General features: G+C 39.4%; 1 protein-coding gene across 6 annotated transcripts in view; it reads left to right on the plus strand.

Moving 5' to 3' along the window:
* LOC144508603 (nuclear receptor coactivator 3-like) overlaps window positions 1-24,323 on the plus strand; it is a 210,978-nt gene that overhangs the window by 51,262 nt on the left and 135,393 nt on the right. For all 6 annotated transcript variants that reach the window (XM_078236776.1, XM_078236774.1, XM_078236780.1 and 3 more), the window contains exon 2: window positions 20,856-20,976. The gene's annotated coding sequence lies outside the window, so the exon portion shown is untranslated. The remainder of the gene's footprint in view (window positions 1-20,855; window positions 20,977-24,323) is intronic.

Genomic DNA, 24,323 nt, shown 5'->3' on the forward strand with positions numbered 1-24,323 from the left:
TCTTATCTGGGAAGAGGCAGTGTAAATTGCATGCTGAGAAAAAAAATAGTTTTATTCTGATGAGATTTGCTTTAAATATGTTGCATAAAACTCTCCTTTCGAGTATTAAAATCTTTATTCACAGCATTGCTTATCTGCAAAAAATCTCCATTTGTCCAAAAAAAGCAGGACAAATCCAACCCAGCCATCTACTGCCCTTTGGTCTACTCTCGGTCATCGGCAAAGTGGTGGAAGGGGTCATTCACAGTGTTATCAGGTGGCGCTTAGTGAGCAATTTATTGCTCACTGGCGCTAATAAACCAATGAGCAATTTATTGCTCACTGGTGCTAAGTTTGGGTTCTGCCACGCCCACTCAGCTCCTGATCTCATTGCAGCCTTGGTTCACACTTGGGCAACAGAGCTGAAATTGAGAGGTAAGAATAATTGGCCTTGACCGAATGTGGCATCAAGGGTCCTAGCAAAACTGAAGTTAATGGGAATCGAGGTGTGTGAGCTCGCCACTGGTTGGAGTCCAACCTTGCACAAAGGAGGGTGGTGTGGTTGTTGGAGGCCAGTCATCTCCGTCTTAGGACATTGCTGCAGACGTTCTTCAATCCTAGTCTAAACCATCTTCAGCTGCTCCACCAATGACCTCTCCTCTGATACAAGGTTAAAGTGTGGATGTTCATTCACGATTGAACAGTGTTCAGTCCTTTTGTAAGTTCTTAGATAATGAAGTCTGTGCCTGCTTTCAGCAAGACCTGGGCAACACTTGAACTTGTGCTGACAAGTGGCAAGTAACATTTGCGCCACACAAGTGCCAGGCAATGACCATCTTCAACAAGTGAACAACCATCTTTTGCCATTCAGTCACATTCTCATCATTGAATTCCTGTGCCATCAGTATGTCACCATTGACCATTTAATCAAACCAACGATATAAACACTGTCGGTACTAGAGCACGCCAGAGGTGTTTATTAACTCCCTTCCTGACTCCCCATATCCTGTCCACCATCTAGAGTGTGATGGAACCTTGGGACAGTTTTTTTAGACTGGTCCTAATTAAAAAGGGAAACTGAACATTCATGTTGCTATGGGTCTGGAGTCATGTGTAGGTAAGAGCAAATGGTATCTTTCACTAAAGAACCATATGGATTTTTATGATCAACTACAATGGTTTCAGGGCCACCATTAGACTCTTCGAGATTTTTTAATTGAAGTCATCTGCCATAGGCCTCCTAGGTGATTACTAGTCCAGTGACAATACCACTACACCAACACCTCCCTGTAGCAGATAAAGTTCAATGTAAAGAAATATGAGTGGTTCGTTTTGGATTCAAATTTCACTATCTCAAACCTCAAACTCAAAATCTCAAACCAGATCATTACCCTAGGTCTCTGTATTACTAGTCAAGTGACAATAACACTGAGCCCCCATCGCTGCCCAGCGCTAGGCCATTGGCGCCTGGCATCATGCCATCACCTCCCCATGTTAAGGAAACTGTGAGTGACCATGACATTGGAAACCAAACTTCTGGTTGAAGCTAGTTAAAAGGAACCATTAAGAGTTCAGATGTGGAATTTGACAAATCCATTGGTGCAACACTGGCAAGCTGAAGAAGACAGAGGCTAGATCCAGAGGTTGAGAATAATCAATACATCATTACAGAAACAATTGCAGAAACGAAGGTAATATTGATTGATCTACACCCTTCCACAGAGGGAGGAGGTTCTGCAGACATGTTTCATTTTGATTAAGACCATGCCTGTGGAACTTGGGTTGATTATGTGTTGCTGTCTGCTTGGGATCCTGAAGATGAGGAGCTGAAATTCTTATAAGGAAGAGAGAATTTTGAAAATGTTTGTGACTGAGTTTGACTTGTATGCTGAGCATTCTGCTGAGGTAATTTGTAAAATCTGTCCAAGTTGTTATCTGCCAATTAATGTGCAATTTACAGTTTATAATCGACTGCAATTTGCCAGTTAATTCATGTTTAACTAATGTTGACTGGGTTTTAAAGTATAGGTGATTAACTGAGGTAGTAGTTAGTATTTGCTTTGTTTGACTTTTTCATTGTAAAAATTCTAATTCGGAGCATGGAATCTGTGGCTTCATCTTTTAGTGACTAACTGGGATTTTGATTTTTTTTTAAAGTACTGGTCTCTACTGTGATCATAACACAAGATCATGTCCAATTCTGGGCAACACTTTTGAGGAAGGATATCTGAAAGCTTTGGAGGGGTGGAGAATAGATTTACAGACAGAGTAGAATCATGGAATAGTACAGCAAAGGAGGCCATTTGGCCCATTGAGTACGCACTGGCTGTTTTGTAGAGCAGTCCAGTTTGTTTCATTGCCCTGTTCTTTCCACTTATCCCTATTCAATTGTTTATCCAGTTCATTTTGAAAGCTACTATTGGATTGAATCTGTTTCTACCATCCTGTTAGGTAGTGCCACTGCTTACTGTTAGGATAAAGAGCAACTGTTCTCATTGCTGGAAGGGTCACAATCCAGAGGATACCAATTGAAGATGATTGGCAAAAGGAACAACAGAGACATGAGAATTTCAGCAAGTGGTTAGGATCTAGAATACACTGTGGTGGATGCAAATACTGCCTGAGCTTTCAAAAGGAAGTTGGGTATGAATCTTTAAGAAAAAGATTGCAGAACCACATGGAAAGGGTGGATGAGTGAGACTAGCTGAGTTGCTCTTGCAGAGAGTCAGCACAGAAATGAATTGGGTGAATGGCCTCCTGTGCTATAACCATTCTGATTCTATGAAGTCAAAAATGCGATGGAATGCTCTCCAATTGCCTAGATGAGTCCAACTCCAACATTGAAAGAAGCTCAACACCATCCAAGACAAAGCAGCCAGTTTGATCAATGCCTTAAGTATTCATTTCCTCCGTCACCAGTGCACAGTGGCAAAAGTGTGAATCAAGGCTTGTTAAACAGCAATTCCAAACCCCTGGTATATGGAAGCTATTCATTTGAACTGGGATTTTTAATTGGGAAGGAAACTGGGAAGGTGCAGAATTCTGGAGATTTGTGAGGTACATACATGTATGATAGGTATACATCTTTTGTTAATCCAGTTTGTATGTATGTTTTAAGACTTCACTACAGAAACCATTCTGCAGATTTCAATAATTCCTAATTTAGTGTGGTGTTAACAAGTTTACCTGTACAGGCAACGGTAAGATCTAATTTCAACTTACTTGAATTATGCAGCTGGTCATTGATACAATTTAAAATGAGAAGGGAGACTGGTGTACTAGATTAATCTAACTTTCAAAATTCATAGTGAGATAGCTTTGCAAAACAATGAAAACCATGGCAACTTCAACTCATCTGTTTGCGTATGCGTAAAGTTCAATTTGTGAATTAAGGGTGTTGTCATACTTAATTTCCTGCAATTAGGTTTCCTGCAATTTTTGCTTTCTGCATCCTCGATCCATGTGGTACTCGAGGAGTTAATTACTTGGCGTAAGTTGAAGTTCAGTTAGTATAACCTCTCTTTCTGATTGGATGTTGAAAGGTGAAAATAAAAGCACTGTAAACTTTTGACCCTTCATTTGTACGTTCTGCACAACGCCCACCATTGGTGAATTGGAGAATGCTTTCACTAAGTTAACTGACGAACAGTGTGACATGTAACATGTCACATTTTGAAGCCCTTCCCTGAATTTCAGGCGCTGGAAAAGCAACTCTTCCAAGTACCCATTTAGCAGCATGTTTACAACTCAAAACTATGCAGACTCCATACATGATACTTCCAAAATTTAAAGCTGTACTGTGTACTGAACCACAGTTTGGCCTGCAGTCTTCAAAAGCAGCTCATTTTGGCACAAGCACTGCATGGCTTAAAAACTGCCTCTACTAGCTCCTGTTTGCAGATGTCAAATACTTAGAAGCAACAAACAAGGCATACCACTTTTTTTAATGCAGTTGCAATAACATGTGTTCTCAGGTTGGCAAACAGCAGAGAACTTGCTCCAACAGGACATTGAGTTTACTTTGGGTTATTCACAGACTTTAGTGAAGGCTTTTTATTGATTTTTTTTCATATCAAAAGTTAAAAAGACAAACATCAAGAAGTTTTAAAATACATAATACATTTTCTAACCGTAACAGAAGTAGTGATTGCACATTTGAAATCAATTTTTCCAATTGCAGTCATTTTTTTGCCAAAGCATTAAGTACATTGGTTGTAATTGGCCTGAATCTGCACCATCAAGTGATTTAAGAACATTTTGAAGATTTCTTTTGCTGAGGTTATAAATCCCTCCCTTATTTCCTTCCCTTTACTGATTTCTTTATACGTTTCACCTCCTGCGGACGAGGGGGCACCCCATCTAAATGACTTCCGCTCTTCTGTTAATATTGCATTTGAGCCAGCCTCGACAAAATGCACTACCTGGAAAATTGTCAGGAAGTAATGTCATGTTACTATAATAGAGACATTGGTAAAAGCCTGAAACCAGGTCCGTTGTTACCCTGGGGAATGACATTCCATGTGAGAGACATCAGAATAGGAGAAATTAAGAATTCAAATATGGCTATTGGTGGAAATAGGTGGTGCGTTGTGGGAAATATGGCACTAGTCTAAAGGATGAGTTAGTCTGTTAAAAGCTTGGTTTGCTTGTGTCTCAGTAAATTTGGTTCAATTATGCTTTATGAAGTTTTTTTAAAAAAAGTACTTATTGCACAATTTTCTGTATCTACTCTAATTGCAAACAGATAAATATGTATGTATATTAAAAGCATTTTTAGGTATCTGCAATGATTTAGTTTCAAATGAGCAGTACCTTGGTTTTTAATTTAAAGAAGAAACATCCAGTTTAGTTGGAATTTCAGGAAGTGAAAAGGGTTGCAGTACAGCTTTTGCTACATCAAAGAACCATTCGTTCAACAACTCTGGTTTTATGTATTTGAGTAGGGCTAGAACAAAGCTTCAGAGCTTAAAACACGCTGTTATTTTAACGAGCCACTGGTTACAGTCCAAGTTTTGAGCTGTTACTGACCCTACTTCTCTCACTCTGCCAGAATTATACTTTCCACTCCCTTTGCGCATACACATACCCAAAAAGATAAAAGCTGAATATAGTGGATTTCTAAATACAGAAGAATTGATTTATTTCAGCTAAAATTAGTAAGCATATTGAGTGGGATTCTTTGATCTTGTTCGTGGTGAACCCATTGCGAGCGGGAACGGAAAATTTGATGTCCCAGCCAAAACCCCATTCACTTTCAGCAGTACTGGAAAATCATATCCCTGCCCTCAACAAGGAAAGACTTCGGCCAAGGGATTTCACAGTTCGGTGGGGAAAGGTTAAGGTTGGTAGTGTTTGTGGTCCTATCAACAGGCAAGGATTTCAAGAGTTTGAAGAGTTTACTGCGGAGTTTAGTTTGAGAGAAAAAGGAACACTAAGAGATGTTAGTAAATTACATATTCTCTGTTTGTCTCATTACTTCATTTTATTCCCAATGGGATAAACCACTCCCCAACAAATTAGATGAGACAATATTTTACAGTTAGATACATTGACTAACTTGGAGATGTTTTAATCTCCACATTATTGTGCTCCACTGTTATTGTAAGCTGTTCTGACATGCAGCATTCGGGCATGCTGACTTGGTCCAACCAAGATCATCAGTAGAGTAGCCCATATAGCGTGGAGTAGTAGAAGTTTGTAATTTTAGGTGTGTATGTGTGTGTGTACATGTCTATGTATGCACGTGGGGCAGGCACGATAGGCTGAATGGCCTCTTTCTGTGCTGGTCAATCCATGATATGTCTATCTTGAGGGTGATGAATAGTTGGGTCATTCTACTTTTAGCAAAAGTGCTGTGATATTTGTCCACTTGGGATGAGGATTGGAAGTTTCTGACGCCTGTTTCTAATGTTTGAAATGAGTCGCATGAGCTTCAGACAAATGATATTAAGTTGTTCCAATTCAAAACGATTATGTAGCAACTCCCCTTTGTATCGTGGAAGCGTGAAAACTTGTTGCCAAAATCTGAGTTTTAAACTGGCCAAATTATTAATCACAGAAGGCGCACACAGTTTGACGTTTTTTTAATCCCATCTCCCTCCCACCAGTGCCTGTCACTGTCCTTTCAGATGTGGAGCAGAAGGATCAGAAAATTGATTGCCATTCAAAGGAATCTCCCCAAGTGAAAACATCATAAACTGGTCTGACAGGTATTCAGGCACCCACTTGCTTATTGATATTAAATATCATTGCACAGATTATCACATTACCATTGCTCAAGCAGCCCTGTTTCAACAAATGGTTGTTCACTCAATGCTTAATCTTCTGCAACGGTGTCTCAGGAAATTCTGTGTTTAGAAGAAGCAGCATGAAAATATTGCCCGCTTGTTTTCTTGCAGAGGTCTGGATTAATGGATGCAGCTTTTTGTATAACTGAACAATTGACACTTTAGCTGCATCACTTTTTTAAAAGAAGAGGATGAACTTTGGCACAGAGTGGATCATTCTTCAAACCATGTGTTTGCTTGACTTTGAGAAGTATTGAGTCCTAAACGAACTACGTTAAAGATATTCAAACATAGCTGCAACATTGCCTATAACAGTGAGGCAAATGATTAGATCTGATCTCAGTTGTCCAAGCATTTCAAAGTTATTAAACATTTATAGACCATCCAGCCCAGCAGATCCATGCTGGTGTTGATGCTCCACACCTGCCTTCCCACACTCCAAGAAATCTTAGCAACTTTCATTTCTACTTCTTTGTCACTTTTGTGTATTCCTCCCCTTAAGTTTATCTATTGTATCTAAATGATACTATTTGTCTGAACTACTTCTTGTGATAGTGGGTTCCACGTTCCAACCACTGTCTTGGTACGAGTTTCTCCTAAATTTCTTAAGATTTATAAGCGACTGTCATATTTATTTCCCCCAGTTCTGGCCCTGCAAGTAAAAAGGTCATCTTTATGTTTATCTTATCAAAATTCTTTCATAATCTTAAAGACTTCTATCAGGTCTTTGCTTTTCTAGGGAAAAGAGCTCAGCCTATTCGATCTTTCCCAGTGCATGTGACACTGTTCTGATATAGTTTAAATCATTTTGCACCTATGTCCTTTCTATAGTATAGAAACCAGAACTGTTCACATTACTCCAAATAAGGTTCGATTCACTTATCTGCTTTTTAATTTTATTCCTCAATGTATTGTCTTTTAAAATGAATTTATTAACCTGTGTTGCTATTTTCATTGATTTGTTTATTTGTACCCAGCCCAATCCCTCCTCTTCTACCCCATTTAGACACTTATTTTCCAAGCAGTACGTGGCCTCATTATTTTTCCTACCTAAAACAACTACTTGTGCTTATCCATGTTGAAGTTAATTTGCCTATCATGCACCTATTTTGCAACTTTAATCATATCTTCCTGTATTGTGGCATGAAGTGGGTGTGATTTGAGTGCAAATTGTTTATTAAGTGATGAACAACAGTGGTCCCAACACCAGTCGCTGTGGGAACACCACTTTTTCTTATTCATTCGTGGGACATGGGTGTCGCTGGCTGGCAGCATTTATTGCCCATCCCTAGGTTGCCCTTGAGAAGGTGATGGTGAGTTGCTTCTTGAATCGCTGCAGTCCACATGCTGTGGATTGACCCACAATGCCGTTAGGGAGAGAATTCCAGGATTTTGACCCAGCGACTGCAAAGGAACGGCGTTGTATTTCCAAGTCAGGATGGTAAGTGGTTTGGAAGGAACTTGCAGGTGATGGTGTTCCCATGTATCTGCTGCCCTTGTCCTTCTAGGTGGAAGTGGTTGTGGGTTTGGAAGGTGCTGTCGAAGGATCTTTGGTGAATTGCTACAGTGCATCTTATGGATGTTACACACTGCTGCTATTGAGCATCGGCGGTGGAGGGGGTGGATGTTTGTAGATGTGGTGCCAATCATTTCCCACCATTTGCAAATCCAACCAACTTCCTTTAATTCCTATTCTGTTTTGTTGCCAGCACCAGGTTAAGTAGGATAATACCATCTGTGCTATTTTCTTTATACCAGCACGATCCTAATTCCTTCAGATGTTTTATCTTGCACGGCCTTTTTGCGCTGTTTGGTAACTTTTGTATGGCATTTTCTTTGAATGTTTTTAGAAGAAATCTCTCTTAATTTGTGTCTCGTTAGCAATCATTAGTTTAGCACTGCAGGCCACTTTATTGTTGAATGACAATTTTGACTGTTTGACCTGGGTGTGTGACTGGAACAGGGTGTTGTAGGAGAGCAGTGGGATGATCCAAGAGATCAAGAAAAATACATTTTGCTGAAGGACTTGAGGAAGAAAGTGAAATAAACAAAATTATAAAATAACATTTTAAAATTGTGATGAATTTTTGTTAAACATTAGATATTGAAATTTTGTTCTTGTGCATTTTTTTAAATATCAGGGTTTTTGGGATAACTTGTGTGTTTGTATGTTTTGCTCATGCAGATTTAGTTCAATACATCTAACCTGTCAGCAATACAGAACCAAACGACCTCAGCACAAGTTGGAATTTGCAACACTGCTAGCTTTGTTACGTGTTTAAGGTCAATCATTTAGTAACAGCTTATTCAGTCCTGTCTGGAGACAGGATTCTTTCTGGGCGTTCAGAAGTGATTGGTACAAAAGCAGAACATTATATTAAATTGGGTCAGCAGAACCTGTAATTTTTGTTGAAATAGAAGCCAGTAATTTCATGTTGTTAATACACCCTTGCTGTCTTAGGCTTGAAGTAAGACATTGCATTGGGAGTTACTAAGTAAGAACACGTCTGTGCATGCATATGAGAACTTTTTTTTAAAAAGGTGGCAGAGTAGTGCAATTTACTTCAGTTATGGAATTGCTGATTGTTTAATAGGATGAGCGTTAATCCCTACAGCCTTTTTTGAGACTTGCAGAATTTGTAATACCATGTGATTTTAAGTGAGGAAACTAAATTTTCTTTGGGGTGACCTATGCCACCATTTTGAGACATTGTAGTAATGAGAATAGAAATGTTCTTATTTCTTATCTCCTATTTTTCTTCAGCCTTAAAGCTGAAAAGGGCCTTGGAGGAAAAGTTTGAGGCATATTGCCCGGGATTTTGTGGGCGCAAATGGCAACAAGTATGCAAAATCCCACAAGAGGCCAATAGTGACATTGTCCCCCGTCCCCCCCCAGTTGCCAATGATGGAATTACGTTCCCACTCAGGAAGGACAAGAACCTTATTTAAATATATTATTATTTTGTTAGTTGGCTTGCCACCACATTGAGGTTTTCCCATCACACCGGTGAGGTTTACAACAGGTCTGGAGCACGATGAAGCAGACAAAGAGACCATGCCGGTGAGTACAGCCCCCAGGGGGGAGAGAGACATGCCCTGCCCAGTGCCGGGGTGCAGTACACTTCCTCTGGGGTGTGTGGGGGCTGTTCTCAGGAGGAGAGGGGTGGGGTCCTCCATATGCGAGGGGAAGGATTCTGTATTTTTATTTGGAGTGCTGGAGATCAAGGTGCCCTTTAAAAGGCATATAACAGAATGGTTTTCAATCTCCGGAAAACTGACATTGATGGCTGTTTCAGGTCCCGCCACACCAGCATGATGGCATGGGATATGCCTTCGGGATTTATTTTCTTCTAAGCGCTGAACAATATAGCAAGAAAAGCCACACCAATTTTCTCGTTGGTCCAGCACTTAGAAGAAAAAAACAGAAAATTCTGCCCATCAACTTTTGCAGTTGTTGTACCAGTGTGAATTTTCTATTTCTCAAAGTGGATTGCTTTTTAAGGTCCATTTGAGTGTAGTAATTATATTCTCTTCTGTTTTGAGGTGACTTGTCAACTGGCTGAGAAATGACCTTACTTCAAATAAGTTTTGGAAATGGCACCACTGAAATTCACTAGGACAAGAGAGGAACGTATGTTAATAATTGGCCGTTTGTGCTGTTCTTAATTGGTAGAATTCAATAACATCACATGCTCGAGCACCTCAATTTCCCTGGCTCATTTGCTGTTGTGTATTCTGTTTGCAATGTTGTACAGGGTAGTCATTTCAAGAGCAGAGTGAATCATCAGTTTTATCATTTCTGGGATACTTTAACAAAAAAAATTGGTTTAGTTATGGAAAAAGAACTACCCTTGGTGATCACAGAATAGAGGTTCTGAATGGCGAGACCTCAAACTCCTTTGTTTAAAAATAAACGATACTTATATCTTTGGACGGATGAAGCTGGCATTTAAAAACATTAAAACATATACATCTTGCTGTAAAGGAAGATATCTGAAGAAGGCATCTTAAATTTCCACTCCCGTCGCATCATGAGTACATTACAGAAACTACACAATTGATATCACTTCATGACGTCAGTGCAGAAGAAAATTTGCAGAAAATGCCTGCTGGGCATTTTAAACGCAAAATAGAAGAGCAAGAGGAGTTGCAGGGAATGTTCTATCTTGTTATAACATTTAAGAGTAAACCCATTCTGTTATATGCTCATTGCTTCTTCTCAGCTTGCAGTGGTAAAGAGGATTAATTTTTAAATGCTAAGATCGGCCCTTCCGCCTTTTGGGTTTGAATTGAGTAGCTAACCCAGGCTTTTGGTAAAGGTGGGTGGGTGAGTGAGGATGGATGGGTGGATTACACACACTGTCCCTGGATCGTGCAGTTCGTAGTTGCCTATTAAGATTGTCTGTTACTGCACGATCCAATTTGTCTTAGCGTGTGGATTATTGACATCACTTTTACTGTAAGTATCCAATCCAGTTACTGATCTAATGTTCAATCTTATTGCCCATCCAAATACAGGACTGACTATTCTTATGTTAAGTGTGTGTGTGGTCTCATTCCGTGTCTCGGGGATTCCATTCACAGGGACCCAGGATGTGCCAATGGATATTGTCGCCTGGAGCTGCTACTAAGATGGCTGGTGAAGGACATGGAAAATATCATACTGGTCCAGTAACTGTACTGTTTTTGGGCTGGGATTGAGATGCTGTTATTGATGAGATTTACTTTGCATCTAACATGGTCATTGGCTGGCTAAATTCAGCGGAGATTGGAATTGAATTTTGTTCCTACTTTCCATTCTTGTTCAGTACTGAAATCACTGACACCTTGAGCATCAAATGTAATTGAAAGAAAAAACTTAGAATGGGTGACTGAACTCCACAGCAGAAAATTTTGCTCATATTTTTGAAAATTTGTTCTATACAATAGCATGTTTGTCTATAATTAGCTCTAAATTTTGGACAAATGACTCATACTTCATATTTGATAGTTTAATTTGCGTTTGAGGCAAGTTACTGAAATATGGGATATGGCTGGCTGGTTTTGCATCATTTTTTAATGACTAAATGATTTTGATTTGAATAATAGTTGAGTGTCTTGATTAACAGAGGATATTTTTGAAGAAAGAGAATCTTAGAAGTAAGGTATGTGTCATACCTGGTATGATGCATTGAAGTATGTGTACATTACCTTTTATTAAGCAACCTTAAAATGCAGCATTATCTTAATGGCTCAGTAAATCTAGAAATTAAAACATAGCGCTTGAATATGTGGTCACCTCCTAAATCCCTGACCATTTTCTCTCATAGCTCCATGTTTGAACATCTTTGATCAGGTTTCCATCCCTCGCTACTATAACACCAAAGCAGCCTTAATCAAAGTCACAAATGAGGCATTCTGTGACTGTGACCATGGTGCATTATTTCTTCTTATCCTCCTTGACCTCCACAACTTTTCCAGGGTTGACCACACTATCCTCTTCCAATGCCTCTCTGCTATTGTCCAGCTGAATAAGACTGTTCTTGCCTGGTTCCACACTCACCAATTCAGTCACAGGCAGAAAATCTCCTGCAAATGTTTCTCTTTCCACCTCTGCACTGTTGCAGTTGGAGTCCCAAGGATCCTTGTGGCCCCTCTATTTGCATGTTCCATATGTATTTTGATGACATCCAGTTCTATTTTACCGACTAAGCAATCTCTGCACTGCCACTGTGCTGTCCGACCTATTGTCTGACATCTAGCCTTGAATGTGATGAACATTCATCCAGTTGAAAATTGGAAAGTCCAATGCTATTGTCTCCAGGCCATACCACATATTCTATTACCTAGTCTTTGATTCTACTCACTCCCTAGCCACTGTCTTGGGCCGAAGCAGAACATTCCCAACCTTAGCATCCTATTTGATTCTAAGTTGAGTTTCTGACCCCACATCCTCTTCATCACAAAGACATTTTAATTCCACTTTTTGTTAAATGGCTCGATTCCAGCCTTGCCTCAGCCTAGCTGTTGTAGAAACTCCCATTTATGTCTTTCTTTCCTCCCAAGTCAACTATTCCAGTGCCTTTCTTTGAGGCATCCCATTTTGGGATGCAAACTTGAGATTACCCAATGCTCAGCTGCTTGAATCCTACCTACATCTGGTCCATTCATCCATCAGCAATGGGCCGAATGGCCTCCGGCACTGTAGAGACTCTATGATGTATTTGCTGATCTGCATTAGCCCCCGGTCCACTAACGCTTCACAGCATTGAAATTTTCATCTTCATGTTTGGATCCTTCCATAACCCTGGGTAAAGGATCAACACCAACATGAGAGAGTTTGTGCAATTCTATGAATAACCTATTCCATTTGCTGTTGAAGCTCACAAATAAAGAACAACAGTTTGAAGGGTGACAAGTTCTGTGGACTTGTACCTTGATGGAAGAAATGGGAAGGAAATAGGCAAATGTAAAAATTGGAGTACTCTTTTGGTCAGGCAATGACTGTAACAGGGCGCTATTGTTCTAATTTGAAATGAAGTGGAATGACTTAACATTTAACAGGCATGTCATTTCAAGGAATGTGCACGCTTTATCAAGAATTACCATTTTATCCCCCATAATTAGTTTCTCTTTGTGTTGTGATGGCTTGCAATGATATGTCTGGTGATGGAAATTTGGAACTCTGACTCAATAGCTGAATACAGAAGTCAAACATGGCGGCCATGTTGATGTTTGACCAGTTAATCTGATTTACGAGTGGTTAGCCAAAAAATAAATTTTGGCATATGACTTAATTTTGTTACTCTTGCTCTCCTTATAATGATGCTGAGTTTAAAATCCCAGATAATCCACTGAGATGACTCCTCAGTTTAAGATACTGATACATTAACCTCTAGTTCCCTACCCCCCAATTGTACCAGGGCCTACAGAGAATGTACACAAAAGCCGAGGTATGTAAGCCATTAATACAACACATGAAACTAAAGTATCTACACTATCAAATAATTAATATTGAAAGTCCTAGCACTGTTTCCAGTTCACTCCGAGAAGTTGTATAAACTGCTTTGTTTAAGCTCGATCCTTAATTAACATTTTAAAATATTCTTTTGATCGCGCCCCTTCAAAAAAGGTACTTGAAAAATAATTGTCACAAGTTATTTATACTATATGTAACAAATAACCCATCTGGGCTCTCTTCACTTTGTAAAAACAACTAACCATTATAGCCAGTCTCTAATGCTATAGCTCTAATTTTTGTATGATTCCCAAAGCTAGCGTTAGTGAGGCTAAAGTCAATTATCTTTGTAATATGATCTGCATATCTCCATAGTAATTGTGTTGATGCACAGTTTAGCACAAATTACCTAACATGTTGCCCAAAATAATCAGTAGGCTTTTGTGTCTATTTCATCAAAAAAGTTCCATACTACACTGAAGGCCAACATTGCATTTTGTCTTTTGCTACTGAGTGTTTGCAAAAGGAAGAGATTGTTAAGCTCTACTCTGTTGTTTGACTTTTGAATAATTAATTTTTAATTGTAGGCATGTTATTCACAGATTCAAATAGAGACATTTGGGTCAGCCGTAATGCTGTTGGTAATACTCTTGCCGCTAATTCAGACAGTGCCACTCGAGAGACACGAGTACAAATATCAAGACTGACACTCCCTGGGAGTACTGAGGGAGGGACTGCTGCACTGTCTGAAGTGCTGCCTTTTGGATGACGCATTAAACCAAGTTCCCATCTGTTTTCTCAAGGGTGAAGAGTTATCCTCAGTGCCATGGCCAATATTTATGTAACAAAAATGTACATCGAAGTACAGATTATCTGGTTATCACTTTGCTGTTTGTGATGGTTTGTTGTATACGTAGTGGCTGCCACGTTTCTGACATTCCAGCAGTGACTACATGTCACAAGTACTTAATTGGATGCTTTGGAACATCCTGATGTGAAAGTCTCTGCCCACAATTAAGCTGAGGTAACTTTTTGGAAGTAAATTTTTGTTTGCAGCTCAGTGACACAAATGGCAACTCTTGCCTGTTTTAACCGGTCGTTACAAGCCTTAAACAAACGAAAATGAGTTTCAGCACAGCTGGCTGCTGAATAATATTCCCTGAACGGTGCTTTAATCTTGCCCTCAAAAATGCCCCTTATTGCATTGATTATTTTGCCATCATATGGTAATGTGCTTTTCTTAAGGGCGGGAGCGGATTAACTGGTAAGTGGAGAAGAGGCAGTAAAAAGACTTGGAGGGTATGATTGAAATAATAGTATGAGTTAAAATAGTGTAAGATTTGCCTCTCTTTTCTCATCACCCTCATTTCTTTAATATGTATTTGTAATATTTAAGAGCTGCTTTTTGTTTAATTGCTGCTCTTAATATTTTAAGTGACTTTTATCACTGCACACAATTTGTGATTCCATAGCTCTAAAAGGATTAGTATCTCTGTAGTAATTTTGTTAAAAAGCCATTAATCAAATTGGGTATGCATTCTATAGCTAAAGCTTCAATTGTTTTATTTAATCTTTTAAAATAAAATGCACGAAAAAGTGCAGCGTCTATGGCAAGTTGAAAGAAAAATATAGAGCTCAACTCGGGTATTGGGAGAAATATATTAAAATCCTAAGGATTCTCGAAGCACACAGCAGAATTGTCTTTGTCCCCATAAAATTTGGAGATTCTTGCTGTCAGTAATCACCATTTTTAAATTAAAATGTTAGAATTAAGGCTAATACTTTTTTCTGTCAGACAGTTATCTGACAATGGACTCCTTTTTGGTATAAACTAATTCCACATTAAGGAGATTCATTTTCTTGCTTTCTGTCTCGTACCTAGTTTATAGTTGCAAAAATAATTGAGTTTCAAACTTTTCTTAAAATTGGTACTGTATTGAGGCTGCAGTGCCTAACCATTGCGCCACCGTGCTGCCTCAATACAGTACTGTGGCACTGTGGTTAGCACCGCTGCCTCTGTGTCAGGGACCCAGGTTCAATTCCGGCCTTGGGTGACTGTCTGTGTGGGTTTCCTCCCACCGCCCAAAGATGTGCATGTTTGTGGATTGGCCATGCTAAAGTGTCTCCAGATGTGTAGGTTAGGGGGATTACTGGGGTATATGTGTTGGGCTACGGGGATAGGGCAAGAGGTGGGCCTGATTAAGATACTTTGTCGAAGAGTTGGTGCAAACTCAATGGGCCAAATGGCCGCCTCCTGCACTCTAGGGGTTCTATGATTATATTATAGTAGCTGAAGAGGGAAGCCATAGCAAGTGTGTACATGCATGCAAAACTTAAACATACTTTCTTTATTTAATCTCTGCACTATAATTGAAGGCACTTGAGTAAAGAGCTGCTGTTGTAGGAGTTACTGAAGCCAGCCAAAAACTTCCATATACTTTTCATAGACTGTATATTGTATTGTATTAGCAGTTGACACAGTTGAAAAGGTCAGCTATTGCGATGCAAGATTTTCTGAAACAGTATTTGAAATTAGCAACGTTTTAGGGCCTCAATCTGGCATACCCCTTCTAAAATTTATATTTCACATGAGACCAATTGCATAGAGAGTGACTTGTTTCTGAAGTAGTACTATATTCGCACAAATATATAGAGACCACCCTGATACAATAGTGAAGGGAATCATAGAGCATAAAATTAGAATGGTTTCTGCAGCAGTTGGTAATTTTGAAATGTTGTGACATGGTTTTGAGAAATCATTTCAGAAAAGTGGCTGTGACAAGAACAGGGCCGCTTTGGCTTCTTGCGCCGAAAGTGGTTCATGGTGAACGTGACGCTAGATACTCAGTCTGGGTGCTAACGCGGACAAATAAATAAATTGGTGATGCCTCCCCCAAGTATATTTCAAATAATACAGTGAAGAATGTTGTGAAATATTTTATGTGGCAAGTTCTTTCTGCAGCCTTTCTTTCCACTTTGAGCTCCTTCTCATGTATTTGCGTTGCAGCAAAAGGCATCCACTAATATACAGATAAATTACAAATAGCATTTAATTTCATAGTTTTATGAAGCAAGTTCAAATTGAAAATGCATGTGCATTGGTGGTGAGCTTGGAAGGAGTTTCTTCATGATTTTAAAGAATGATTTGAGGCAGGAAATGTTGTGGCTTACAAATTCATTTAAGAATGAAGGAAAGCAAAGGTGATACAAAATCAAAAATACCAAGACTTCAGTCAAATCGGATTTAAATCAAAGTGTGACCCCTTGATTTTCAGCATTTACTGTTGCAAATAAAATGATCTTAGCAGAATTCCCTTTTGAATTTTGATTCCCTCAAGTGGAAACCTCTTGTTTAACAATGATATCGATCTGTCAATATTGCTCGATTTGCTGATCATCTGCTGCAAACATTCCTAAAGAAGGTTGAAAGAAAATTTAAGTGCAGACTTTTTCAAAATGAAAGTTCCTTGAAACGAGTCAATGTAGGGTGCTTAATATGTTTGCAATGTAAATTATAAATCTGGTGTTCTTGCCCATGCAAAGTTAGAAGGATCCACATTATGAAGACTGTTTATGACCTTGAATCAAATGCTGTTTAAAAATAACCCCATGAACAAACCACCCAAGAAGGAAGAAATCTAACGAAGGGCCTAATGAAGCTTGCATATCTCATTTCACCATTTAGATCCATGGATAGGCTCTCTCAATGTCCGTTTCTGTCTTGGTGCCAAGCCACTTTGCATTTCCGAGTTCTCAGGATGCCCTGATTTTAGCTGGGAATGAGCAGATGTTTTTGTGATGATAGCTAATGCTGTTCAAACATAAGGTCACATTTGAACAACACAGGTAAAATTTGCTTTTTTAAATAATTATATACCAGGTGTAATGCAGAGGGTGGACGAGGTCTTGTGGCACAGCGGAGAGCATTCCTGCTACTCTATGGATTCTATTCTATGGATACTGAACCTGAAGTTCCAGGTTTAAATCCTTCTTCAGCTGGCCAAGGAAGGTATATTTATAATGCAGCCGAACACATTTGAGTATCAACCTGTAAATCCTTCCAACATACACCCATTGCAGGCGGTAAGAGCAGGACCGAATGTATATTTGCTAAATTTGCTGATGGCACAAAGATAGATAGGAAAATAAGCTTTGAACAGGAGATAAGGAGCCTGCAAAGGAAATATAGATAGGCTAAGTGAGTAGGGAAGAAATGGCAGATGAAGTATAATGTGGAAAAATGTGAATTTGTTCATTTTGGCAGGGTCAAGGGTGACAGTGTGGCTGCAGGACATCCTTCTTAGAGAGGTTGAACAGCCAGATATTGATCGTCATTGGTAGCAACTACATTGATAGGAAGAGTGTTGAGGTCCTAAAAACAGATTTTAGAGGGTTAGGAAGGAAATTAAAAAGCAGGACTACAAGAGCAATAATCTCAGGATTATTCTCCCAGTGCCAAGTGATAGCAAGCATGGGAATTGGAGGATTGATTGATTGAACATGTGGCTGGAGAGTTGGTGTAGGTGGGCAGCATCAGATTTCGGAGGCATTGGGACCGATTCCGGGCTCAGGTGGAATCTGGTACAAGATGGAAGGGTCATCCTCGCAGGGAGATTTTCTCATACTGATGAGGGGGGGTTCGCAAACTAGCTTGTTAGTGGGATGGGAACCTGAGGGTAGCTCAAATAGGAAGTAAAGTTTAACAGAACTAGAAAAGTAGCGAAGTGAAGTTAGAAGGCAAGCATCAACTAAGCTTGGAATGTGGAATAATATCAAAAGAGCACTCTACGTGAATGCACGCAGCATTTGCAACAAGGTGGATGATTTAAAGACGCAAATCGAGGTAAATGGATATGACCTAAATGCCATTACGGGAACATCATTGCAGGGTGACCAAGACTGGGAATTGAATGTTCAAGGATATTAGACATTTTAGAAGGCGAAAAGGAGATGGTGCTGATAAGACGTTGCCAAAAATGGATGGGATCAGTCCATTAGTAAGGGAGGATCTCAGAATTCAAGAACAAAATGGTGAGTGGAACTAAAACAGCAAGGGACAGCAACATTGATAGGAGTTGTTTATAGGCCACTAAACAGTAGTGGTAGTGTTGGGCATTGTATTAATCAGGAAATTAGAGAAGCAGGTAGCAATGGTAATGCAGTAATCATGGGTGACCTCAATCTGCATATAGACGAGGTAAATCTCATGAGCATGAACTGTGGAAGATGTTTGTGGAGCATGTTAGGAATAATTTTCTAGAGCAGTATGTTAAGAAACTGATTAGAGAACAGACTATTTTTAATCTAGTATTGTGTACCTTTAAGGATGAGTGACCATAACATGGTAGAATTTGACATGTTTGAAAGTGAGCTAGTTCGATTTGAAGTACGTGTGTTAAATTTGAACAAAGGAAATTATGATGGTATAAGGGCAAATTGGCTAAGATGGATTGGGAAAAGACATTAAAAGATATGATGGTACATAGGCAATGGATAGTGTTTAAATAATTATTATATGCTTCACAGCAACTATACTTTCTGTCAAGGCACAAAGACCCAAAAAGAGTCAGTCAGCTGAAGGACGTTGAGGAAAAGGCTTCTAAAGTTGCCTCTTCTAGTAGCAAACCTGAGGATTGAGAGCATTTTAGAAGAAAGCAAAGGAGGTCCAAGAAACTTATAAGAAAAGGTTGTGAATTCCACTGATTCATGATCCTTTGAGAGAAATAGTTTCTCCTCATCTCTGTTTTAAATCTGCTATCCCTTATTCTAAAACTATGACCTCTTGTTCTAGATTGCCCCAAAAGAGGAAGTATCCACTCTACAATCTAAAGGAGAATGAGAAATTGAAGGAAATTAGTATTTGTTAGAAAATTGTATTGAAGAAATTAATGGGACTGAAGGTTAAGTCCCTGGCACCAGCATATTCTACATCCCAGAGGATTGAAAGAGATAGTTTTAAAGTTTTTATTTATTAGTCACAGGTAGGCTTCGATTCACACTGCAATGAAGTTACTGTGAAAATCCCCTAGTTGCCACACTCGGGTGCCTGTTCGGGTACAATGAGGGAGAATTTAGCATGGCCAATTCGCCTAACCTGCACGTTTTTGGACTGTGGGAGGAAACTGGAGCACCTGGAGGAAACCCACGCAGACACAGGGAGAACGAGCAGATTCCGCGCAGACAGTGACCCAAGCCGGGAATTGAACCTGGGTCCCTAGAGCCTTGAGGCAGCAGTGCTAGCCACTGTGCCGCCCTATTGGATGCATTGGTGATTGTCTTCCAAAATTCTATAAATTCTGGAACAGTTCCTGCAGATTGGAAGGTAGCAAATGTCACCCTGCTCTTTAAGAAGGGAGGGAAAGAGAAAACGGAATGACATTAGCAGTAGGGAAGATGCTGGAATCTAGTGTAAGGGATGTGATAAATCGACAGGTGGATAATAATCTCATTGGGTATAGTCAACATGGATTTATGAACGTGAAATCATTTTTGACAAACCTGTTGGAATTTTTGAGAATGTCACTAACAGAATTGATAAAGGCGAGCCAATAGATGTAGTAAACTTGGATTTCCAGAAGGCTTTTGATGAAGTCCCTCATAGGATATCGGTCAGCAAAATTGAAGCACATGGTATCAGACGTAATATACTGGCATGGATTAAGGATTGGCTAACAGGCAGAAAACAGTAGGAATAATCGGGTCATTCTCACGTTGGTAGGCTGTGACTAGTGGGGTATACAAGGATCCATACTCAGTCCCCAGCTATTTACAATATATATATGTATATGAATGATTTGGATGTGGGAATCAAAGGGGTGGTCACATGGTAGGTGTGGATCAGATCAGTGCATGGGGTTCGATCCTTGTTCTGGCTAGGGTGGATTTAAGGACCTACCTCATCACCATACCTGTGTCACTGTGGGTCCGTGTTCTGACAGAGAGCTAAAGAATAATAATTTGGAGGGTTCTTTCCATTCTGCAGGGCATCACCCCTTCCTTCAATTAAAAAAAAATACAGTCCCCTCTATGTATTCGTTTTCTGAAATGGGGATTTCGCAAACAATGAAAAATAGATCATTGCTAAAGCAACAATATTATTAATGGAGGAAGAACAATCTCTGAATGTAAACAAATCATAAACATGAGGATTGGGTTATGAAAGCATTGATCTTGGAGCTGTTTGCACTGGGTCACATATTTAACGACAACAGTACTGCTCGCCAGTGCATTCTAATGTTCTTTACTGTCAAATCTCTGCAATGGTGCCACTTTTTTGGTTCCAACTACGTTGATATCACATTGATTTTAAGTCCTCTGATGTGTAAAATTAAACCAACTAGCTGGATTGTGGGGTATATTTTCCTTAAAAAAAAGTCATCAGTTATGAGGTTCAGTTGTGACAGAACATAATTGTCCCAGTACGTTACAGCGCAAACTTTGATATTTTTCTGAAACCAAAAATAAATTGTTCCAGCTGTGATGAGAATGTTATGAGACTAAAGATGTCAAAGTCAGGTTTTAATATGAAGCTCGTCTTCCTAGGAAAGATTTCCTTATTTGATAACAATGTCCTTTGTATGACTTGCTGTGAAATGATGAGAACCTGTCTGGAGACTAAAAGTTCATAATTGTATTGGATTTTTATCTTCCAGAATGCAATAGCCGTTAGGACTGCTCAGCACTCAAGAAGTTCATGAATTTAATGGAAACTGAATTTTGCATAAGGTAGATCCCCACTAACCGTAACACTGACCTGATTTCTGGGATGATAAGGTAGGTGTTGTATTCATTGAACTTGATTATTGCACTAGTTATCAATTATTTATACATGCCAAAAATTCCTACTCCTGCCTTGTGTGCACCTTTGAATGCAGTTACAAACCTGAAATCCTCCGTAGATAAATTCTTCCATTTAAAAAAAAAATTATAAATATTTTTGATAAAATAGAAAAGGGCAGAATCCAATATGACAGAACCAATTTTCCCTCATCTCCAACTTAAAATCTTTCCAACAGATTTTGTTGCAATTGTCTTAGTTCGATGACAGTTCAATATGATGCCATCTTGCCCCTCAAGCAGAAGTTGGCAGAGTAAGATGACTGGCCTGAACTCCTAACTTTTCAAACATCTAACTTCCAAGCTGAGACGAACATTTTAGTGATCAGTTTTGATTTCCTTGAGAAATTGTAGGGTTCATCACCCTTTCATTAAGTTCTCCACATACCTCCAATTGCACTGGCTGATAGACTTCTAGATAACATCAACATGAACCTGCCATCAGCAGGTTCATATACTGAAGAATGTAAAGATAACTAAAATGTTTAACTTTACTAGTTACAGTACAACTCTTCTTTAGAGCTGTAAAATGATCTAATTATTATCTTCCAATGAATCTCCCAAATGTATTCTGAATGATTATATCAGAAATGAATTGTCTGTCTTCAAAGTAATTTCAGCCAGCACTTTTAACTATTTACATTGCTCTCATTATTGCAATTATGCTGGTATGTTGTAAATATGAGACTGAAGTTTAATACCTGCATTCAAGCCACTTTGTACTTTGTATAGATTTGAAGGACAGATACTTGACTTGTTCCTCACCATGTGTAATTGTGTATATTCTTGATTTGAATTGGCACTAATGACCAGTACACTAAACTCATCCATGTAAATAACCTTCTCAATGGATTGCTTGTTTGGATGGATGGTAGTGTAGTTTACATCTATTTCTGTGCTGGTTTTGGGTAGTTATTCTCTTATTCTTTCATCCCTCCTCCTCCTCTGCACCTACCCTCCCTTTAAGAAGCCTTCCATGCACAACTGAAGACAAATGGAATCCTGTCACAATCAATCATTCTATATATTCTACTTATTATCATCTTGGTCTCATGTAAATTTTGATGATCAGACTTTTTTTAAAAAACAAAAATGACAAGTAATTTTCTTGCAAGCAATTGATAAGGGGGAATGTGTTCAAGATAGGTCTTGTGATTCAGGTGATGTTTGGAAGGCAGTTAAGTGAAACTCCAGGTTTTTGTTGTTCTCCAAGCTATTTGATTCAAGTCCAGCCTTGTACTCACTGCCAGATAATTGTTCTATATTTAAAAATCTGAGTTCATGCTTGGATGAGTAACTTAAACATGACGTTTGTAATTGCTTGTGCTTTCCCCTTTGGATTGCTATGGAACAAAGTATTATAGTTTGTAATGTGCTAGCACTGCACTGATATTTCATGTGAACATATTAGTACAGTTATAAAAAGCAAACTGATTGTTAGACATCTGAAATAAGAAGAGAAAATGTTGGATATATGAAGCAGATCAGTGCTGACTGGGAAAGATTTGGTAACTTAGGTAATGCTTTGAAAGACCAAACTTGATATGTTCACCTATCCTGATTGGTTGGCCAGCTTTTATTTCAGCATTTTCTGTTTCGATTATCAATACATACCGCAGTTTAAATTGCTTTCTAAATGAACTTTTTTGTTTAAAGACTCTAAGGCTCTTTTAAATGAATGGTTATTGTTGAAGTAATGCACACTTGAGTTTCTGAAAGATGTATAATCGCTATGGTAATATCTTTTAAATGAGATTGTGCTTTTAAATCTTCAATCTCTGCAAGTATTCATGTTAGTTACAAAATTAAGATAGGATGTTATGCTTAATTGTGTTTTCATTTTGCCTCTACAAAAACTTGAAAGAATCGGCCATATTTGGAGTCGAACAGCTTAAATTAGTGCATTACCTCTCTCTGTTTTCTTGTGACCAGCCAATAACCTGAAATAAGAATATTCAAAAGAAACTCTTTGAATTTGTATAGTGCCTCCCTTGCCTTTGAGAGTTGGCAAAGTGTTACATAGACAATTACTTTAAGTTGTTTCTTGGTGGGCAAATCAATACTTGTATGATATACTGCCTGGTTACCTTTTCTGGAAAGTGACTACTTTCGCTAAGTGACTATGGGACGGCACAGTGGTTAGCTCCAGGGACCCAGGTTCGATTCCTGGCTTGGGTAACTGTCTGTGTGAAGTTTGCACATTCTCGCTATCTCTGCATGGGTTTCCTCCGGGTGCTCCGGTTTCCTCCCACAAAGATGTGCGGGTTAGGTTGATTGGCCATGCTAAATTGCCCCTTAGTGTCCCGGGATGTGTAGGTTGGAGGGATTAGCGGGGTAAATGTGTGGGGTTGTGGGGATAAGGCCTGGAGTGGGATTGTTGCTGGTGCAGACTCAATGGGCCAAATGGCCCCCCTTCTGCACTGTAGGGTTTCTATGCACAGAGCAACATGGGAGTAGGCCATTCAGCCCCCTTGAGCCTGCGCAACCATTTAATTAGGTCATGACTGATCTTCTCTTCAGCACCATTTTCCTGCACACTCCCTGCATCCCTTGATATCTAGAAGTCTCTCGACCCCTGCTTTGAACATACTCAGTGACTAAGCTTCCACAACCTAAACTGGCAGATACTACCTACGATGAACCTAGGAACAGCTCCTGCCTCTCAAATGGGAATGAATCTGAAGATGCACTGGCCACAAAGGCTGTACAGCAATTTGTGGTTCACTGGATGATGCAGGCATACATGCTGTCACACATTATGTGGAACTACAGTATAGTTGCTGTAGTGTGTCTGATATACCAGATACTAGTATTGCATATATCTTGGGAAGATTTCTATACAGCATACGTCCTTTGTGTTCAGGAGGATTGTAGACATGGTGACACGGTAGCACAGTGGTTAGCACTGCTGCTTCACAGCTCCAGGGTCCCGGGTTTGATTCCCGGCTCGGGTCATTGTCTGTGTGGAGTTTGCACATTCTCCTCGTGTCTGCGTGGGTTTCCTCCGGGTGCTCCGGTTTCCTCCCACAGTCCAAAAGATGTGCGGGTTAGGTTGATTGGCCAGGTTAAAAAAAAATTGCCCCTTAGAGTCCTGGGATGTGTAGGTTAGAGGGATTAGCGGGTAAAATATGTGGGGGTAGGGCCTGGGTGGGATTGTGGTCGGTGCAGACTCGATGGGCCGAATGGCCTCCTTCTGCGCTGTAGGGTTTCTATGTTTCTATGTGACGAATGTAGTCAAAAAAAATCTATGGAATACAGGTTACATTAGTTTTATCCAGACAATT

This window comes from Mustelus asterias, chromosome 20, assembly GCF_964213995.1.
Source record: "Mustelus asterias chromosome 20, sMusAst1.hap1.1, whole genome shotgun sequence".
In the NCBI taxonomy this organism is placed as follows: domain Eukaryota; kingdom Metazoa; phylum Chordata; class Chondrichthyes; order Carcharhiniformes; family Triakidae; genus Mustelus; species Mustelus asterias.